Source organism: Callorhinus ursinus, unplaced genomic scaffold, assembly GCF_003265705.2.
Source record: "Callorhinus ursinus isolate GAN/ISIS: 27379988/994484 unplaced genomic scaffold, GSC_fseal_2.0 scaffold81, whole genome shotgun sequence".
Classification (NCBI taxonomy): domain Eukaryota; kingdom Metazoa; phylum Chordata; class Mammalia; order Carnivora; family Otariidae; genus Callorhinus; species Callorhinus ursinus.
The window spans coordinates 3685422-3695714 of record NW_027397143.1 but is presented as its reverse complement, the minus strand read 5'-3'; positions in this window follow the sequence as shown (position 1 = coordinate 3695714).

Below are 10293 nucleotides of genomic sequence, written 5' to 3'. Positions count from 1 at the left end.
CATTGATTTTGTATCCTGCCACATTACTGAATTGCTGTATGAGTTCTAGTAACTTGGGGGTGGAGTCCTTTGGGTTTTCCACATAAAGTATCATGTCATCTGCGAAAAGAGAGAGTTTGACTTCTTCTTTGCCAATTTGAATACCTTTTATTTGCTTTTGTTGTCTGATTGGTGAGGTTAGGACTTCTAGTACTATGTTGAACAATAGTCGCAAGAGTGGGCATCCTTGACATGTTCCTGATCTTAAGGGAGAGGGGCCTCAGCTTTTCCCCACTGAGGGTGATATTCGCTGTGGGTGTTTCATAGATGGATTTTATGAACTTGAGGAATGTTCCCTCTATCCCTATACTCTGAAGAGTTTTAATAGGGAAAGGGTGCTGTATTTTGTCAAATGCTTTTTCTACATCAATTGAGAGGACCATATGGTTCTTCTCTCTCCTCTTATTAATGTGTTATAGCACGTTGATTGACTTGTGAATGTTGAACCACCCTTGCATCCCGGGGATAAATCCCACTTGGTCATGGTGGATGATCCTTTTAATGTATTGTTCAATCCTATTAGCTAGGATTTTGTTGAGGATTCTGAAATCCATATTCATCAGGGATATTGGTCTGAAATTCTCCTTTTTGATGGGGTCTTTGCCTGGTTTGGGTATTACAGTAATGCTGGCCTCATGGAATGAGTTTGGAATTTTCCCTTCTGTTTCTATTTTTTGAAACAGCTTCAGTAGAAAAGGTATTATTTCTTCTTTGAATGTTTGGTAGAATTCCCCAGGGAACCATCAGGCCCTGGACTCTTGTTTTTTGGGAGGTTTGGGATCACTGCTTCAATCTCGTTACTGGTTATTGGCCTATTCAGGTTGTCAATTTCTTCCTGTTTCAGTCTTGGCAGCTTATAGGTTTCCAGGAAGGCCTCCATTTCATCCAGATTGCTCAGTTTATTGGCATTTAGTTGTTGATAATAATTTCTAATAATTGTTCCTATTTCCTTGGTGTTAGTCGTGATCTCTCCCCTTTCATTCATAATTTTATTAATTTGGGTCCTTTCTCTTTTCTTTTGGATAGGTCTGGCCAGTGGTTTATCGATCTTATTAATTCTTTCAAACAACCAACTTCTAGTTTCATTGATCTGATCTACTGTGTTTCTGGTGTCTAATTCATTGATCTCTGCTCTAATCTTAATTATTTCTCTTCTAATGCTTGGCTTAGGCATCGTTTGTTGTTTTTTCTCTAGTTCTTTAAGGTATAGAGTTAGTTGGTGAATTCAGGATTTTTCTACTTTTTTTTGATTGAGTCTTGTATGGCTATGTATTTCCCCCTTAGGACCACCTCTGCAGTATCCCATAAGTTTTGGACCCCATAGGTGTTTTCATTCTCATAGGTTTCCATTAATTGTTTAAGTTCTTCTTTGATTTCCTGGTTGACCCAAACGTTCTTGAGCAGAGTGGTCTTTAGCTTCCAAGTGTTTGAATTTCTGCCAGATTTTTTCTTGTGATTGAATTCCAGTTTTAAAGCATTGTGGTCTGAGAATATGCAGGGAATAATCTCAATCTTTTGGTATCGGTTGAGACCTGATTTGTGACCCAGTATGTGGTCTGTTCTGGAGAAAGTTCCATGTGCACTCGAGAAGAATGAATATTCTGATATTTTAGGGTGGAATGTTCTGTATATATCTGTGAGGTCCATCTGGTTCAGTGTGTCTTTCAAAGCTCTTGTTTCTTTGTTGATTTTCTGCTGAGATGATCTGTCCATTGCTGAGAGTGGAGTATTGAGGTCTCCTCCAATTAACGTATTGTTATTAATATAACTCTTTATTTTGGTTAACAGTTGGCTTATGTAGATGGCTGCTTCCATGTTGGGGGCATAGATATTTACAATTGTTAGATCTTCTTGTTGGATAGACCCTTTAAGAATTATATAGTGTCCTTCTGTGTCTCTAACTGCCATCTTTAGTTTAATATCTAATTTGTCTGATATAAGAATTGCTACCTCAGCTTTCTTTTGAGGTCCGCTGGCATGGAAGATGGATCTCCATCCCTTCACTTTCAGTCTGGATGTATCTTTAGGTTCAAAATGAGTCTCTTGTAGGCAGCATATGGATAGGTCCTGTCTTTTTATCCAATCTGCAACCCTGTGCCATTTTATGGGAGCATTTAGGCCATTCACGTTGAGAGTGATTATTGAAAGATATGAATTAATTGTCATCATGTTGCCTGTGAAGACATTGTTTTTATAGATTGTCCCTGTAAATTTCTGGTGTGTATCACTCGAGATCTTTTTCCTTTTATAGAACCCCCCTTAATAGTTCTTGCAGGGCCCGCTTAGTGGTCACATATTCTTTCAGTTTCTACTGGTCTTGGAAGCTCTGTATCTCTCCATCCATTCTAAATGACAGCCTTGCTGGATAAAGTATTCTTGGCTGCATGTTCTTCTCATTTAATACCGTGAATATGTCTTGCCAGCCCTTTCTGGCTTGCCAGGTCTCTGTGGATAGGTCTGACATTATTCTGATGTTCCTCCCTGTGTACATAAGGAATCTCTTCCCCCAACTGCCCTTAAAATGGGTTCCTTGGTTCTAAGATTTGCGAGTTTTACTATTACATGCTGGGGTGTTGGCCTGTTTTCCTTGATCTTGGGAAGTGTCCTCTCTGCCTCTAGGATGCGAATGTTTGTTTCATTCCACAGATTAGGGAAGTTCTCAGCTATGATTTGCTCAAATATATCTTCTAGTCCTCTCTCTCTCCACTCCCTCCGGGATTCCAATTATTCTGACATTGGAATGCTTCATGGTGTCACTTATTTCTCTGTTTCTATTTTCATAGTTTCTGAGTTGTTTTTCCCTGACCTCCTCTTTTCCCTTTTTATCTATTAAATTGTCTTCCAGGTCACTAATTCGTTCTTCTGCCTCACTTACCCTAGCTATTAGATTATCTAGATTGGATCTCATTGATAGCATTTTTAAGTTCTGCCAATTCAGCTTTTATTTCTGCCCTTAGAGACACTATGTTGCCATTAATTGATTTCTCCATTCTAGCTATTGTCTTCACAATTGTTAGCCTGAATTCCATCTCTGACATGTTAGTTATATCTGCAGCCATTTGTAAATCTGCAACATAAGTCATAATCTCTGAGTTTTCCTATTTTGGGGGTTCCTCCCACTAGTCATTCTGTTGAGGGGTGGTTGAGGGAATGTATAGACTCCAAATTATTGACCAGAATCTAAGTAAGATGCACCTGTTTTCTAGGGATCTTAGGGTTTTTGGCCTCCTGGTTTCGCAGCCTGTCTTCTGGGAAGGAGCTTGCTGCACTGTTACTCAGGCAACCCTGTTTGGACAGAGTTGCCCTGCCCCCCTGTGGCGGGGGATGGGCTCAGTGGGAACCAGTTTTGGGGGCTTTTGTTCTCTGGTGGCTTTCCCTGGTGGCTTTCTGCATCTCTTCCAAGAGTCAGAGCAGAAAGTTTCCAGCCCTCTGCCTCAGAGCAGAGAGATCGCAGTCTGTTCTTCAGTGAACTCTCCAGGCCACACTATCTCTGTTTCTGTCCATGCTGCTATATGGGTTGTGTGCCCCTCTGCAGCACTCCCAGTCATCGCCTCCAGGTGGGGGCATGTCTCTGCCCTTTGTGCTTCTAGAACCACCAGCCACCCCCAGTTTGCTCACAAAGCCCCGCCACTCCAGGTTTACATCCAGGGGCTGCCCAAAAGTCCTTTCCCTGCTGCTAGCAGTCTGCGAGTCTGTACCCTGTCCCCAGCGGGGGAGGCTATCCCTCACAGGTGGTGTAGGATCTCCACAGCCAGGCTCCCTCCCACTGCCATTTATTCTCCAATATCTGCCCACGGAATCATGGCTCCCCGCTTCATACCTCGAAACCAACCGCCTGCGATATTCTGTTTGTAGCGATCCATATCTTTTTACATCTCAGGCTGAATTTGTGGGTGCTCAGAGTGGACTGGTAGATATCCAGCTGAATTCTAGGGACCAGTTGGAATAGGTTCCCCTACTCCTCTGCCATCTTTCCCCCCTCCCTTCCTTATTTCTTGAAAAAGGCTTGTACTGCTATATAGTTCCCTCATAGGACCCCCTTTGCTGCATCCCAAAGGTGTTGAACAGTTGTGTTTTCATTTTCATTTGTTTCCATGAATTTTTAAAATTCTTCTTTAAATTCTCTGGTTGACTCATTCATTATTTAGTAGGATGAATCAACTCATGTTCATTCTCACATGTATGTGAGAATCTCACAACTCAAATCCATGTATTTGAGTTCTTTCCAAATTTCCTCTTCTGATTGTGTCCTAGTTTCAAAGCATTGTTGTCCAAAAATACACAGGGAATGATCCCAATCTTTTGGTCCCAGTTGAGACCTGATTTGTGAACCAGTATGTGATCGATTCTGGAAAATGTTCCATGTGCGCTCGAGAAGAATGTGTATTCTTTTGCTTTAGGATGGAATGCTCTGAATATGTCTGTGAACTCCATCTGGTGTCCTTGTTATTCAAAGCTCTTGTTTCCTTGTTGATCTTCTGCTTGGATGATCTGTCCATTGCTGTCAGTGAGGTGTTAATTTCCCGTACTATTATTATATTATTATCAATGAGTATCTTTAATTTTGTTAGTAATTGGTTTATATATTTGGCCACTCCCATGTTAGGGGCATAAATATTTACCTTTGTTAGATCTTCTTGTTGGATAAACCCTTTTATTATGATATTGTGTCCTTCTTCATCCCTTGCTACAGTCTTTGGTTTGAAAACTAGTTTGTCTGACAGTAAATGGCTACTCCAGCTTTATTTTGATGTCTATTAGCCTGATAAATGGTTCTCCACTCTGTCACTTTCAATCTGGAGGTGTCTTTGGAACTAAAATGAGTCTCTTGTAAGCAACATATTGGTGGATCTTCTTTTTTTATACATTGTCATACCCTATGTCTTTTGATTAGAGCATTGAGTCCATTTACATTGAATAATTATTGGAAGACTTGAATTTAGTGCCATTGTATTACCTGTAATGTCATTGTTACTGTTGATCATCTCTTTTCCTTTCTGATCTTTGTTACTTTTTGGCTTTCTCTCCACTCAAATAATTCCCCTTAATCTTTTCTGCAGGGCTGGTTTAGTCATCACAAATTCCTTTAGTTTTTGTTTGTCCTGGAAGCTCTTTATCGCTCCTATTCTGAATGAAAGCTTTGATAGATAAAGTAATCTTAGTGCATATTTTTTTCTCATTTTGTACATGAATATATCATGCCTGTCCTTTCTGGCTTGCCAGGTCTCTGTGGACAGGTCAGCTGCCAGCCTTATGTTTCTACCATTGTTGTTTATAGATCTCTTGTCCTGAGCTGCTTTCAGGATTTTCTCTTTATCTTTGAAATTTGCAGGCCTCACTATTATTTATCAAGGTTTGACCTAATTTTATTGATTTTGAAGGGGTTTATTATCCTTCCTGGATTGAATGTCTGTTTCCTTCCTTAGTTTAAGGAAGTTCTGAGCTACAATTTGTTCAAATAAAACTTTTGATCCTTTCTCCCACTCCTCATCTTCTGGGACCCCTGTGATACTGATATTATTTTGCTTTATGGAATCACTGATTTCTCTAAGTCTCCCTTTGTGATCTAATAGTTCTCTTTCTCTCTTCTTTTCAGCTTTCTTATTTTTCATCATTTTATTTTCTATATCACTCATTTGGTCTTCTACTTCATTCATCCTTGTTTTTATGGCCTCCACTTGGGATTGCATATTGGCAATAACATTTTTAAATTTGGACTGAGTTAATTGTAGTTTTGTTTTGTTTTTATTTTTTTCATTTCTACAGTAAATGTTTCTCTATTGCCTTCTATGCTTTTTTAAAGCCTAGTTAGTATCTTTATAATCATTGTTTTAAATCTTAGGTCAGACATCTTTACTTACACCCATATCAATTAAATCTCTTTCAGTGAGTGCTATATCTTGTTCTTTCTATTGGGGTGAATTTCTCTGTCTCCTCATTTTGTCCAGAAAGGAAACACAGAAAGAAAAGGAAAAAACAAGAATAACAACGACAACAGAAAAAACAAAAATAAAAAAGAACAAAACAAAATAAACACTAGATCTTGGCCTCCTTGTTAAAAGAAACTAGATCCCAAAATAAGAAAGAAAGAAAGAAAAATATTAGATAGATAGACGATAGATAGATAATAGATAGATAGATAGACATAGATATAAATAGATTGTTATATTGCTATATTGATATTTATAAAATAAAATACAATGGAAGGAAACAAAAAATTTAAAAAATATATAATGTATATATAAAAATCAAAATTAAAGAATAAAAGAATTGCAATGAATCATGGAACACTACATCAAAAATTAATGATGTACTGTATGGTGACTAACATAACATAATAAAATAAAATAAAATTTAAAAAAGAATTGAAAAAATAACACAATAACTGAAAAAATAATATTAAAAGACTAAAGAATAAAAATACAAAGAATGCTATATACTGTTTTCCCCAAGAGCTGAAGCTTTGCAGCTCTCTATGATCAGTAAACTTGGTGGGAGCCAATTGTTTGTGCTGGCCTTCTCGGGGATGGGCCTGTCGTGCTGATTCTTAGGTGGACCAGCCCTATTGCAAATGTGTCTCCCTTACACAGATGCAGTGCTCAGTGTAAGTGGTTCCAGATTCCAACATGTGTGGCTGTTTTGTTCCCTGAAGTCTTTCAATTCAATGATCTATGGGATGAATATGGTGGCTCCCTTCTCTCTAGCTCCAGAGCTGAAAGTTCACACTCCCCACTCTTCAGTGAGCCCTCAAAGAAAAGCAATCACTCTTGTCTTCCCTGTTTCCATCAGAACTCTGAGTTCACCCTGTCTATGACCAAGTTTTGTTTTTGTTTGTTGTTTTTATTTTTTTGTCTCAGGCATGTGACTGAGTTTCAGAACTCCAAATTTTATGGACTCCTGTGGCTGGGATCCATACTGTTCCTCCTAGGAGAGGGAGTGGGTCTCATCACACTTCTGCTTTTTGCTGGGCCCCTTACAGGAAAGCAATGGCATGACCATGGAGTGGTTCACAGTTTGTGGCAACATAGAACAGAAAACTGGCCCCTAGACTCATTGTTTTTAGCCAGTTTCCCCACTCCTATGCCTGGGAACTCTGCTCCACTCAGGCACCCACCCACCCAACCCCCGCATTCTTCTTGTGACCCCAGGGATCCTGAGACCACACTGTCACACCTATGATTCTGCCGATTCAACACCTGAGCACCTTTAAGCCAGGCACGTCCTTCACTGTAGCAGACTTTTAAACATCCCAATTTTGCTCTCTTTTGTTTATAATACTTTGCAGTAGTCTCCTTAAGCAGGGTCCCTCTCCTCTGCCATATCCTCAGTTATGTCACTGCAGGTTCAAATCTCTACACCTCCTAACTTTTCTACAAGTAGACTCACAGCATTTCTTTTCTCAGATCTATGATTGATTTCTCAGATGTTCAGAATGATTTGATACCTATCTGGCTGTATTCCAGTGTCAACGTCTAGTGTGTTGGGGTCCCTGGGTAAGGGCTGCGAAATCACCGGGACACAGGGGATGCAGAGCAAAGGCAGCACTTGCAACTGCATGCTGTCGTTTATTTTCCACATAGCTATATACTTGTAGCAATCAGGTAAGCATAACAATATGTACTTTCACACATAATGGGATTAAACTAACATCCTTGAAGAAAGATACATTAAAGAATTCTCTCAGCCACCCTTCCTCTGGAGACAGCATGTTCTTGTCCTAAGGAGGGACGCCTCTAATCTAGGCAAGAGCCACTTCTTGCAGATCCAGGCATTCAGAACTTGCAACATGAGATAAGGGGAAGAGAACATTTTCTCCTCCTTGCTCAGGTTTGCCTGGCTTTCCTAACTCTCACTGCAGTCCTTGAATGACCCTGGCTCGCAAGGGGCCTGCAAGCCTATGCCATCTCATTCCAGGGCTGAGACAAACTTAGGGACCCCCTACTCCTCTGCCATCTTAACTCTAATTATACTGGAATTTTTTAAATTATGAATAAATAAATAAATAAATAAATAAATAAATAAATAAATAAAATTTTTAAAAGTCTGCTTTGTTAGACCACCCATTAGCTTAATTTTTTGATTTGCTTTGTACTTCTGTAAATGTTGGGTCTTTTGTTTAACTATACAGTTACATATCTATGTAAAACATTTGCATAGTTCCAATGAAAATAAGTTGCATTAAGTGAAATCTAGCTTTTACCACTGACACTCTACCCAGTATCATCACTTCCCCTGTAGGTAATTAAATTTTATTCCTAAAGTTTTCTCTTGTTTAATGAAGAATATATGCAAATATATATTTATATTTTGAACTGTCTTAGATCATCAGTAACATACTATACACATAATTCTCCATCTTACTTTTTTCATTGAACAATAAACAATATATCCTGGAGATGAAGGCATAGCCATATATAGGGTATTACTCACTCCTTTGTATAGTTGTCACAGTTATAGCCACAGCTGTGGCTATAACATTTCCTATTGAAGATCATTTCAACTTAGTGTTTTCCCATTTCAAATAGTGCTGCAATTAATAACTTTAAATATATATTTTTTGGTAATTTTTCCAGTTTTTTTTGGTCCCTCCTCCCACCCCAGCTTATTTGGTTAAAAATGACAGATGAAATCATATATATTTAAAGTGCACAAGGTGATGATGTGATATAATTATACATTTTATGAAATGATTACCACAGTCAATTAATACATTCATCACCTCACATATTTACCTTTTGTGCGTGTATGGTAGTAATGCTCAGGACCTACACTGTTAGCAAACTTCAAGTATACAAAACAGTATTATTGACAATAGTCATATTCATCTTACAACTGAAAGCTTGTACTCTTTCAATAACATTACATCTTTTTCCCATTTTCCAACCCCTGCCAAAAACCAACCTACTCTCAATTTTTATGGCCCAGATTCTTCAAAGTGGGATCACTGTGGCAAAGTGTAAATGTGTGTGTAGTTTCCCTAGAGATGGTGTAATTCATCACCTTATAGGCTATATCATTTGTGCAACCACCAGCATTGTAGGACAACAACTATTTTTCTACAGTTTCACCAAACTTTGCAATTTCCCCTAATCTAATATGGGATAAATGATATCTTAGTGTAGATGCCATTTCTAATTTGCATTTCCCTCATTAGATGAGGGATTGGATATGTTTAAGGACCTTTTGCATTTTTCTTTTTATTTCCATGTAGTAATCACAATCCTCTTGTCTCTTATTCCCTAACCTCTGAAGTTTAGGCACAAAATATACTGCTAGCAAGCATGGAGTGTCTAGGCCCACAATATGCAAACCCTTTGACTATGTTCCCATCTTATGCACTTGTCTCTCTCACAAATACCCCAGATAAAGATTTTTCTTAGCTAATGTTTCTCTTTCATTTCCTGTGACACATGTTCATCTACCTTTTATGTTTATTAAATACAATGATAAGCCAAGAAAGGACAAGAAGGATATCAGTGAACATTAATTGATGATCTATTAAAGATCAGAATATATGCATTCATGAATGAAAGCAAATGTTTTGGAGAGGAAAATGGTGGCAGAGGAGGAGGACCCTAGGCTCACCTTGTCCCACAAATGCAACTGGGTAACTATCAAATTATCTTAAATACCCCAAGAATAGACCATGAGGACTACAGAACAAACTCCATGACTAAAGGAGAGAAGAGGCCACATCAAATAAGGTAGGAAATGTAGAGCCATGGTTTAGGGGAGAATGGGATCATGGGTGGCTGTGGAAGGAAAGGAGGCATGGTCATAGAGAAGAACAAGAGAGAATGGAGCACACAGGTAACACAAAAGGAAAACATTTCCCCAAAGCCATTGGCATAGGAAACAGGAGGGTCTGAATGTCATGATTTCTTGAAACTGGTAGGGCTTAAAGCCTGGAGTCTTAAAGGTCAGTGGCCTTGGCTGGTTTAGATCCCAGAGGCACTACACTGCTTTTGGAGAGAACACAGGCAAACAACCTGAGGATAGACAGTCTGGAAACAGTGATCTAAATAGCACCTGGGGCACACAGAGGGGAGAAGATTCAATCTTCTCAGACCAGTCCCTGAGAGGCATCATCATGGAGACACCTCTCTGGGAACAAAGGAAATGGTCAGTGTCCTTTCCCTCCCCCACCCCTCAGCATAAACACAGAGCCACCTGCAGGAAACAGCAGAGTGCCAACATTAGCTGCTTAACTTGTATACACCAAGCACCACCCCTCTGAGCTCCAGTGAAAATGCC